Source organism: Engystomops pustulosus, unplaced genomic scaffold, assembly GCF_040894005.1.
Source record: "Engystomops pustulosus unplaced genomic scaffold, aEngPut4.maternal MAT_SCAFFOLD_704, whole genome shotgun sequence".
Classification (NCBI taxonomy): domain Eukaryota; kingdom Metazoa; phylum Chordata; class Amphibia; order Anura; family Leptodactylidae; genus Engystomops; species Engystomops pustulosus.
In genome coordinates this window covers 27,501-39,077 of record NW_027285583.1, presented here as the reverse complement: position 1 = coordinate 39,077, position 11,577 = coordinate 27,501, and positions in this window count along the sequence as shown.

The following is an 11,577-nucleotide window of genomic DNA, read 5'->3' as shown; positions in this document are numbered from 1 at the left end:
GCTCAGCGGAGCAGCCACTCTGGCTACCCGGGAATGTGTCACTGTCCCCCGGCCAAGACTTGGCGGCAAGTCCGGGGAGGAATAGTGCCCATGGAAGTAGCTCAGCGGGAGCAGCCACTCAGGCTACCCGGGAATGTGTCACTGTCCCTCGGCCACACTTGGTCGTAGGTCCCGGTGAGGAACATGCCCATGGAAGTCGGAGCTCCAACCTCCAACCGGGTGAAGCCTCCGAGAGCTAGCCGGGAATAGGGCGCCAATCCCGGCTACCGCCCTCCAGGCTTGCCCCGGTCGAAAGACCTACGTCCTCGCACCAGCACAAGCGCAAAAATTTTCTAAGTGTGGAGAACCGAGGACCCGCCCGGTGGCACTCTGCCTCTCGCTGCCGCCCTCCTGGAAGCGTCCTCGGTCACTGTGTGTGCGGCAGATATCAGAGCTCCGGAAAGGTGAAAAAGAACCGGTAAGAGGGCGAATCCGGCAGCTCCCTGCCGGGCGAGGACCACCGCGAGCGGCGGGGACGTCAGACGGGAGACGCGCGGCGGACCTTCCGTCGGAGTGCCTGGGATTTTGACCTCGGAGAAGTTCGAAAAAATTATGCGGTCGGAGCTGTCTGCCCCGGCCGGGGAAGGCTCACCGCCGGCGGCTGCCAACCCCTGGCTTGCCCGCTGGATGCCCTTTCGGAGGCTGCTGAAAAAGAACTGTCAGGCGGGCACCTCTCGGAAGAACCGCAGACCAAAACGACCGGTAAAAAATTTTGGGCGATCCGACACGTAGTGCACCTTCGGCGGCAGAGAAAGCAGCAAAAATACCGGTCAGAGAAGGGGAGTTTTGGTCGACTCTGCCAGGTTTTTGCACTAAGTCAGATCCGTAATGCCAGCGGGACTGAGTCGCTTTTGCGTGCCGTGGTCCTGGAGGCCTGCTCGGACAGAGCGGTCCTTCGGGTCCCGCGGGAAGGGGCATTTCATGTTCCTCTGCGGGAGGTGATCCATTTTCTGCGGGAAATGGCGAGCCCCTTCGGCTACAAGAGTGTGTAGGTCCCGCTCAACAGTCTACGTCCTTAACCATCGGGGACTTTGTAGATTTTGCCCAAAATCGCTCTCCGCAGAACAGAGCGTGAGGTCTCCGCGGCGGAGGCCGGAAAAGGTGCGAGGTGAGCGGCATGGTATGACTGGGCTCGTGCCGCTCACTGCTACCCGGAGCGTGGCGCCCTCCGGGTAAAAGGCTAGCCGGGGCGAGTAGGTGGGATGACGGGCGCATAAGCAACGCCGTCCCCGCCGTACAAGGTGCCGGTGGCCTGGCGAACCACCGGCGTAAGGCTAGCCAGGGCGGACCGCGGGGCAGAGGGCGCATAAGCCACGCTCTCTCTCCATCCCACCAGCACAAGCGAAATAATTTTCAAAGTGTGGGAGAACCGGCTTCCCGACCGGTGGCACTCTGCCTCTCGCTGCCCGCCCTCCTGGAAGCGTCCTCGGTCACTCGGAGTACGGCAGATTTTAAGAGCTCCGGAATGGTGAAAAAGAACCGGAGAGAGGGCGACTCCGGCTTCTCTCTGCCGGGCGAGGACCACCGCAGGCGGCGGGGACGTCTGACAGGAGACGGCGCTGCGGGCAGGCTTTAAAAGTGCATGGGGTTTTGGCCTCGGCAAAAGTCGAAAAAATTATGCGGTCGGAGCTGTCTGCCCCGGCCGGGGAAGGCTCACCGCCGGCGGCTGCCAACCCCTGGCTTGCCCGCTGGATGCCCTTTCGGAGGCTTCTGAAAAAGAACTGTCAGGCGGGCACCTCTCGGAAGAACCGCAGACCAAAACGACCGGTAAAAATTTTGGGCGATCCGACCCGTAGTGCACCTTCGGCGGCAGAGAAAAGCAACAAAAATACCGGTCAGAGAAGGGGAGTTTTGGTCGACTCTGCCAGGTTTTTGCACTAAGTCAGATCCGTAATGCCAGCGGGACTGAGTCGCTTTTGCGTGCCGTGGTCCTGGAGGCCTGCTCGGACAGAGCGGTCCTGCGGGTCCCGCGGGAAGGGGCATTTCATGTTCCTCTGCGGGAGGTGATCCATTTCTGCGGGAAATGGCGAGCCCCTTCGGCTACAAGAGTGTGTAGGTCCCGCTGAACAGTCTACGTCCTTAACCATCGGGGACTTTGTAGATTTTGCCCAAAATCGCTCTCCGCAGAACAGAGCGTGAGGTCTCCGCGGCGGAGGCCGGAAAAGGTGCGAGGTGAGCGGCATGGTATGACTGGGCTCGTGCCGCTCACTGCTACCCGGAGCGTGGCGCCCTCCGGGTAAAAGGCTAGCCGGGGCGAGTAGGTGGGATGACGGGCGCATAAGCAACGCGTCCCCGCCGTACAAGGTGCCGGTGGCCTGGCGAACCACCGGCGTAAGGCTAGCCAAGGGCGTACCGCGGGGCAGAGGGCGCATAAGCCACGCTCTCTCTCCATCCCACCAGCACAAGCGAAAAATTTTCAAAGTGTGGGAGAACCGGCTTCCCGACCGGTTGCACTCTGCCTCTCGCTGCCGCCCTCCTGGAAGCGTCCTCGGTCACTCGGAGTATGGCAGATTTAAGAGCTCCGGAATGGTGAAAAAGAACCGGAGAGAGGGCGACTCCGGCTTCTCTCTGCCGGGCGAGGACCACCGCAGGCGGCGGGGACGTCTGACAGGAGACGGCGCTGCGGGCAGGCTTTAAAAGTGCATGGGGTTTTGGCCTCGGCGAAAGTCGAAAAAATTATGCGGTCGGAGCCTGTCTGCCCCGGCCGGGGAAGGCTCACCGCCGGCGGCTGCCAACCCCTGGCTTGCCCGCTGGATGGCCTTTCGGAGGCTGCTGAAAAAGAACTGTCAGGCGGGCACCTCTCGGAAGAACCGCAGACCAAAACGACCGGTAAAAATTTTGGGCGATCCGACCCGTAGTGCACCTTCGGCGGCAGAGAAAAGCAACAAAAATACCGGTCAGAGAAGGGGAGTTTTGGTCGACTCTGCCAGGTTTTTGCACTAAGTCAGATCCGTAATGCCAGCGGGACTGAGTCGCTCTTGCGTGCCGTGGTCCTGGAAGCCTGCTCGGACAGAGTGGTCCTTCGGGTCCCGCGGGAAGGGGCATTTCATGTTCCTCTGCGGGAGGTGGTCCATTTTCTGCGGGAAATGGCGAGCCCCTTCGGCTGCAAGAGTGTGTAGGTCCCGCTCAACAGTCTACGTCCTTAACCATCGGGGACTTTGTAGATTTTGGTCAAGATCGCCCCCCGCATGTCCTAGCGGGAGGTCTCCGCGGCGGAGGCCGGAAAAGGTGCGAGGTGAGCGGCATGGTATGACTGGGCTCGTGCCGCTCACTGCTACCCGGAGCGTGGCGCCCTCCGGGTAAAAGGCTAGCCGGGGCGAGTAGGTGGGATGACGGGCGCATAAGCAACGCCGTCCCCGCCGTACAAGGTGCCGGTGGCCTGGCGAACCACCGGCGTAAGGCTAGCCAAGGGCGTACCGCGGGGCAGAGGGCGCATAAGCCACGCTCTCTCTCCATCCCACCAGCACAAGCGAAAAATTTTCAAAGTGTGGGAGAACCGGCTTCCCGACCAGTTGCACTCTGCCTCTCGCTGCCGCCCTCCTGGAAGCGTCCTCGGTCACTCGGAGTATGGCAGATTTAAGAGCTCCGGAATGGTGAAAAAGAACCGGAGAGAGGGCGACTCCGGCTTCTCTCTGCGGGCGAGGGACCACCGCAGGCGGCGGGGACGTCTGACAGGAGACGGCGCTGCGGGCAGGCTTTAAAAGTGCAAGGGTTTTGGCCTCGGCGAAAGTCGAAAAAATTATGCGGTCGGAGCTGTCTGCCCCGGCCGGGGAAGGCTCACCGCCGGCGGCTGCCAACCCCTGGCTTGCCCGCTGGATGGCCTTTCGGAGGCTGCTGAAAAAGAACTGTCAGGCGGGCACCTCTCGGAAGAACCGCAGACCAAAACGACCGGTAAAAATTTTGGGCGATCCGACCCGTAGTGCACCTTCGGCGGCAGAGAAAAGCAACAAAAATACCGGTCAGAGAAGGGGAGTTTTGGTCGACTCTGCCAGGTTTTTGCACTAAGTCAGATCCGTAATGCCAGCGGGACTGAGTCGCTCTTGCGTGCCGTGGTCCTGGAAGCCTGCTCGGACAGAGTGGTCCTTCGGGTCCCGCGGGAAGGGGCATTTCATGTTCCTCTGCGGGAGGTGGTCCATTTTCTGCGGGAATGGCGAGCCCCTTCGGCTGCAAGAGTGTGTAGGTCCCGCTCAACAGTCTACGTCCTTAACCATCGGGGACTTTGTAGATTTTGGTCAAGATCGCCCCCCGCATGTCCTAGCGGGAGGTCTCCGCGGCGGAGGCCGGAAAAGGTGCGAGGTGAGCGGCATGGTATGACTGGGCTCGTGCCGCTCACTGCTACCCGGAGCGTGGCGCCCTCCGGGTAAAAGGCTAGCCGGGGCGAGTAGGTGGGTTGACGGGCGCATAAGCCACGCCGTCCCCGCCGTACAAGGTGCCGGTGGCCTGGCGAACCACCGGCGTAAGGCTAGCCAAGGGCGTACCGCGGGGCAGAGGGCGCATAAGCCACGCTCTCTCTCCATCCCACCAGCACAAGCGAAAATTTTCAAAGTGTGGGAGAACCGGCTTCCCGACCGGTGGCACTCTGCCTCTCGCTGCCGTCCTCCTGGAAGCGTCCTCGGTCACTCGGAGTACGGCAGATTTCAGACCTCCGGAATGGTGAAAAAGAACCGGAGAGAGGGCGACTCCGGCTTCTCTCTGCCGGGCGAGGACCACCGCAGGCGGCGGGGACGTCTGACAGGAGACGGCGCTGCGGGCAGGCTTTAAAAGTGCATGGGTTTTGGCCTCGGCAAAAGTCGAAAAAATTATGCGGTCGGAGCTGTCTGCCCCGGCCGGGGAAGCTCACCGCCGGCGGCTGCCAACTCATGGCTTGCCCGCTGGATGGCCTTTCGGAGGGCTTCTGAAAAAGAACTGTCAGGCGGGCACCTCTCGGAAGAACCGCAGACCAAAACGACCGGTAAAAATTTTGGGCGATCCGACCCGTAGTGCACCTTCGGCGGCAGAGAAAAGCAACAAAAATACCGGTCAGAGAAGGGGAGTTTTGGTCGACTCTGCCAGGTTTTTGCACTAAGTCAGATCCGTAATGCCAGCGGGGACTGAGTCGCTTTTGCGTGCCGTGGTCCTGGAGGCCTGCTCGGACAGGGCGGTCCTTTCGGGTCCCGCGGGAAGGGGCATTTCATGTTCCTCTGCGGGAGGTGGTCCATTTTCTGCGGGAAATGGCGAGCCCCTTCGGCTGCAAGAGTGTGTAGGTCCCGCTCAACAGTCTACGTCCTTAACCATCGGGGACTTTGTAGATTTTGGTCAAGATCGCCCCCCCGCATGTCCTAGCGGGAGGTCTCCGCGGCGGAGGCCGGAAAAGGTGCGAGGTGAGCGGCATGGTATGACTGGGCTCGTGCCGCTCACTGCTACCCGGAGCGTGGCGCCCTCCGGGTAAAAGGCTAGCCGGGGCGAGCAGGTGGGTTGACGGGCGCATAAGCCACGCCGTCCCCGCCGTACAAGGTGCCGGTGGCCTGGCGAACCACCGGCGTAAGGCTAGACAGGGCGGACCGCGGGGCAGAGGGCGCATAAGCCACGCCGTCCCCGCTGTACAAGGTGCCGGTGGCCTGGCGAACCACCGGCGTAAGGCTAGCCAAGGGCGTACCGCGGGGCAGAGGGCGCATAAGCCACGCTCTCTCTCCATCCCACCAGAACAAGCGAAAAATTTTCAAAGTGTGGGAGAACCGGGGACCCGACCGGTGGCACTCTGCCTCTCGCTGCCGCCCTCCTGGAAGCGTCCTCGGTCACTCGGTGTCCGGCAGATTTCAGAGCTCCGGAATGGTGAAAAAGAACCGGTGAGAGGGCGAAACCGGCTTCTCTCTGCCGGGCGAGGACCACCGCAGGCGGCAAGGGACGTCTGCCAGGAGACGGCGCTGCGGGCAGGCTTTAAAAGTGCATGGGGTTTTGGCCTCGGCGAAAGTCGAAAAAATTTGCGGTCGGAGCTGTCTGCCCCGGCCGGGGAAGGCTCACCGCCGGCGGCTGCCAACCCCTGGCTTGCCCGCTGGATGCCCTTTCGGAGGCTGCTGAAAAAGAACTGTCAGGCGGGCACCTCTCGGAAGAACCGCAGACCAAAACGACCGGTAAAAATTTTGGGCGATCCGACCCTCAGTGCACCTTCGGCGGCAGAGAAAAGCAACAAAAACACCGGTCAAAGAAGGGAGGTTTTGGTCGACTCTGCCTGGTTTTTGCACAAAGTCAGATCCGTAATGCCAGCGGGACTGAGTCGCTTTTGCGTGCCGTGGTCCTGGAGGCCTGCTCGGACAGAGCGGTCCTTCGGGTCCCGCGGGAAGGGGCCATTTCATGTTCCTCTGCGGGAGGTGGTCCATTTTCTGCGGGAAATGGCGAGCCCCATCGGCTACAAGAGTGTGTAGGTCCCGCTCAACAGTCTACGTCCTTAACCATCGGGGACTTTGTAGATTTTGGCAGAAATCGCCCCCGCAGGTCCTAGCGGGAGGTCTCCGCGGCGGAGGCCGGAGAGGGCGCGAGGTGAGCGGCATGGTATGACTGGGTTCGTGCCGCTCACTGGTACCCGGAGCGTGGCGCCCTCCGGGTAAAAGGCTAGCCGGGGCGAGTAGGTGGGTTGACGGGCGCATAAGCCACGCCGTCCCCGCCGTACAAGGTGCCGGTGGCCTGGCGAACCACCGGCGTAAGGCCAGCCAGGGCGGACCGCGGGGCAGAGGGCGCATAAGCCACGCTCTCTCTCCATCCCACCAGAACAAGCGAAAAATTTTCAAAGTGTGGGAGAACCGGCGACCCGACCGGTGGCACTCTGCCTCTCGCTGCCGCCTCCTGGAAGCGTCCTCGGTCACTCGGTGTCCGGCAGATTTCAGAGCTCCGGAATGGTGAAAAAGAACCGGAGAGGGGGCGACTCCGGCTTCTCTCTGCCGGGCGAGGACCACCGCAGGCGGCAAGGGACGTCTGACAGGAGACGGCGCTGCGGGCAGGCTTTAAAAGTGCATGGGGTTTTGGCCTCGGCGAAAGTCGAAAAATTTTGCGGTCGGAGCCGTCTGCCCCGGCCGGGGAAGGCTCACCGCCGGCGGCTGCCAACCCCTGGCTTGCCCGCTGGATGGCCTTTCGGAGGCTGCTGAAAAAGAACTGTCAGGCGGGCACCTCTCGGAAGAACCGCAGACCAAAACGACCGGTAAAAATTTTGGGCGATCCGACCCTCAGTGCACCTTCGGCGGCAGAGAAAAGCATCAAAAATACCGGTCAAAGAAGCGAGGTTTTGGTCGACTCTGCCAGGTTTTTGCACAAAGTGTTGGCATCGTGCGGCGTCGCGCTTTGCCGTACCGTATCCCCAATGGAGCGGCGCCCGGCGGGGTAGGCTAGCCATGTGAGGTCGAGGGCGGGAGGACGGGGACGTAAGCCAGGCCGTTCTCCACAAGAAATTCCGGACGCGGAGACCCCTTCTCCGCCCTACGGTCCCCAATGGGGTGGCGCCCGGCGGGTGAGGCTAGCCATGGGAGGACGGGACGTAAGCCAGGCCGTTCTCCACAAGAAATTCCGTACGCGGAGACCCCTTCTCCGCCCTACGGTCCCCAATGGGGTGGCGCCGGCGGGTGAGGCTAGCCATGTGAGGTCGAGGGCGGGAGGACGGGACGTAAGCCAGGCCGTTCTCCACAAGTAAATTCCGGACGCGGAGACCCCTTCTCCGCCCTACGGTCCCCAATGGGGTGGCGCCCGGCGGGTGAGGCTAGCCGTGTGAGGTCGAGGGCGGGAGGACGGGACGTAAGCAGGCCGTTCTCCACAAGTAAATTCCGGACGCGGAGACCCCTTCTCCGCCCTACGGTCCCCAATGGGGTGGCGCCCGGCGGGTGAGGCTAGCCATGTGAGGTCGAGGGCGGGAGGACGGGACGTAAGCCAGGCCGTTCTCCCACAAGTAAATTCCGGACGCGGAGACCCCTTCTCCGCCCTACGGTCCCCAATGGGGTGGCTCCCGGCGGGTGAGGCTAGCCATGTGAGGTCGAGGGCGGGAGGACGGGACGCAAGCCAGGCCGTTCTCCACAAACTCCCAGCGGTAGAGTCTCGGCTCTCCGCTCTTTTGATCGATCTGACACAGCGCGATCCGGCGGGGCAGGGCACTTTGCTCGGTCAGGGGTATTGGCCCCGGCCGGTTTATGGTAAAGCGTTCCTTAGCCTCAGTCTTGGTCGCGCATCAATCCCCCGCTCCCCGTGAGCGGCTGTGGTCCTCTGCCTAAGGTTGTGTAGCGCGGTGCCAGTGTGGTCCTCGCACGGCCCCGCTCCTGCCACAGCGGTAGGACTCTCTGCTTCGGCTGAGGTTTGCTACGAAGCGTATGGAACGGGCGTACTCCACCGTACCGTGGGTGGGGGGCGGCGGCGGCGGCGCAGCGTCCAGCGCGGAGCTCCGGCTCCCGCGGCAGCGCCTCGCCTAGTGTCCCTCGGGCAAGTCCAATCGCCCCCCGCCCGGTCGGAGAGCGCAGACACACCTCTGTGTCCACGGTTTATTTCCGCAGCACGAAAAGGGACGGCTCCCGCCTGCTCCTCGCGGCGGCGACGAGGCTTAGACCCACCGTGGCGTATCCGCGGTAGGTATGCTCGTCGGTCGGAGGAGCGGTTGCGGTCGAGTGGTCCCCAGTGTACCCTGTTAGCGCTGCCCGCCTACGCCTGAAGAGCTGCGGACCGAGAAAAAGGTTCGCTCCGCTGCTGACGGCGAAGCGCGCGGCACGCCGCGGAAGAGGAGAGGGAGCGGTCGCCCCCGGGGCGGCTCCCCTCCGAGTCCGGCAGAAGCAGAGATTGTAGCGGAGGGGGGGGTTTCTAAATTCCCCGGGCGTGTTATCCCCAGCGTAGCCTTTGAACTCTTCAACCGCAAGCACGATCGCACGTTCACAGCACCCGTCACTAGGAGCCGGGCCAGAGGCGGCGGCAGACGAAACCGACATGAGCGCTTAAGGGTATTGCACCCCCGGCGCCCAGACCCTGGAAATTGAGTCTGCCCCCAAAGCCCACCCGCGTCCTCCTTGGCGCTCCCGGAGTACATGGTCGTAGATGGGCCATCGGTCGCTAATGCCAAACTGCGTCCCAGGGGTGCGTCCCCTCTGACCAACGGCAGACCCATCCCTCTCGCCAATCCGCGGATCCCCGCCAGGTCCCGAACAGGGCTCGTCCTTTAGCGTTTCAAATGCGCCCTCCCCGCCATACGAGGGGTTGAGGACCGTAGCCTTCCCTTACGAGAGGCACCAGGGGTGCGCCTGCTCGAGGGCCCGGCCGTGGGCGTAACGCTTGGGCCGCCCGGGGGAGTCGGTAGACCATGGGAGACCAACACTCGCACACGAACGTTGCCCGTGCTTTTGTGGAAGAGAGCTTCTTGCGAGGTTGTCGCTGCGGTGGCGCCCGGACAAACCCTATCCCTAAAACTTCTGGGGAATTGGCGTCTAAGCCTGCACCCTGCACGGTATCCCTGCACCCACGAAGGGGGCCGTGGAAGGCTTGGGGTCGCGCCGGCGAAACCGACCGGATGCCCGGGGTACTGAACCCCCGGGGTCCCACCCTGGAAATTGAGCCGTCCGACCCCGCCACGTCTTCCTAGTGCTCTCCTTGGCTCCCCCGCCTGTGGGCATCGTTAGGGGCTGCGGTCATCAGCGCCGGCTAAGCTTCGGCAACACGGCGACCCACCCCTTCGGCGCCTGGGGGTGCCTGGTCCCAGTCCGGGCCGTTCCGTAGGGGCGGCTATTCCCTTACATGAGGGACTCGGTGCGTCCGCTCGGGCTGCGGGGCTCCGGCTCCGACAGCCGGGGAGCTGGTTTTGACCGCGGGCCTCCACGGGAACCGGCAGGGACCGGACTAGGCGTCAAGCCGAAAATAACCCCGGCACCCTCTGCTTCCAAAGCGAGGGGACCTTTGGCCGAGCGGGGGCACCGGAAGCCGAACCGACCCCAACCCCTCTTCCTACCCCAGGGCTGGGCTGACCAATCCCCTGATCGGGTCTAAAATGGAAGAAGGGGATTCGAGGGAAGGGGCTGGCGGAAGGCAGTTGCCCGACGGAGTAGGCGAAGGCCAGGCCGTTTCCGAGTCCCGAGCAGAGGAGGGCGAACTCGGCTCTTCATCGACCGACGGCGAGGCGAGGGCGGTGGCTGCCGCGGGGAAGACTCCATTGCTCGTCAGCGCGCTAGGAGCGGGGCCGACTGGCTGCTCGGGGTATGGCATCCCCGGGGGCCCACCCTGGAAATCTTCGCTCCTCAGCCGCTGCAGGTTATAAGGTCCCGCCGCGCGTAAGCGCTCAACTCTCCGACCCACGGATGTCGAGCCCATGGTGAGCCGGCCGTTTCGTACGGGGAAAAGGGGTCCTCTGGCCCCACATCGATCGAGGGGGTTTAGATCCGCGGAGGCACGCACCGCGAGGCGAATCGCTGCTTTTCCCCAAGAGGTTAACCTTCAAACCACCGAGTAGGTTCGGGGCAGGGCCGACAGTCTGCACTGGGGTATTGCATCCCTGGTGGGGCGACCCTGGAAATCTCTGCCCCTTTCCACTCTTTCGGTTGGGCCTCTCGTCGGGGCGAGCGTAAGTCGGCAAGCAGACGTGGGAAGAGGCTTCTTACCGGTGACACTCCCTTCGTGAGAGAGGCAGGTACTCGCCCCGGACCCCGGTCCAAATCTGCGCGGGCCGGACGGCCTCGGCCCTAGCCGAAGGCCGCTCCCGCGAAGCCAGGGAGCCGAAAAAATAACCCCGACACCCTCCGCGACCTCGCGTGCTTCCAAAGCGAGGGAACCTTTGGCCGAGCGGGGCACCCGAAGCCGAACCGACCCCAACCCCTCTTCTTACCCCAGGGCTGGCTGACCCAATCCCCTGATCGGGTCTAAAATGGAAGAAGGGGATTCGAGGGAAGGGGCTGGCGGAAGGCAGTTGCCCGACGGAGTAGGCGAAGGCCAGGCCGTTTCCAAATCCCGAGCCAGAGGAGGGCGAACGACGTTCTTCATCGACCGACGGCGAGGCTAGGGCGAGGGCGGTGGCTGCCGCGGGGAAGACTCCATTGCTTGCCAGCGTGCTAGGAGCGGGGCCGACAGGCTGCTCGGGGTATGGCATCCCGGGGGCCCACCCTGGAAATCTTCGCTCCTCAGCCGCTGCAGGTTATAAGGTCCCGCCGCGCGTAAGCGCTCAACTCCCCGACCCACGGACGTCGAGCCCATGGTGAGCTGACAGTTTCGTACGGGGAAAAGGGGTCCTCTGGCCCCACATCGATCGAGGGGGTTTAGATCCGCGGAGGCACGCACCGCGAGGCGAATCGCTGCTTTTCCCCAAGAGGTTAACCTTCAAACCACCGAGTAGGTTCGGGGCAGGGCCGACTGTCTGCACTGGGGTATTGCATCCCTGGTGGGGCGACCCTGGAAATCTCTGCCCCTTTCCACTCTTTCGGTTGGGCCTCTCGTCGGGGCGAGCGTAAGTCGGCAAGCAGACGTGGGAAGAGGCTTCTTACCGGTGACACTCCCTTCGTGAGAGAGGCAGGTACTCGCCCCGCACCCCGGTCCAAATCTGCTCGGTCCGGCCGTCGT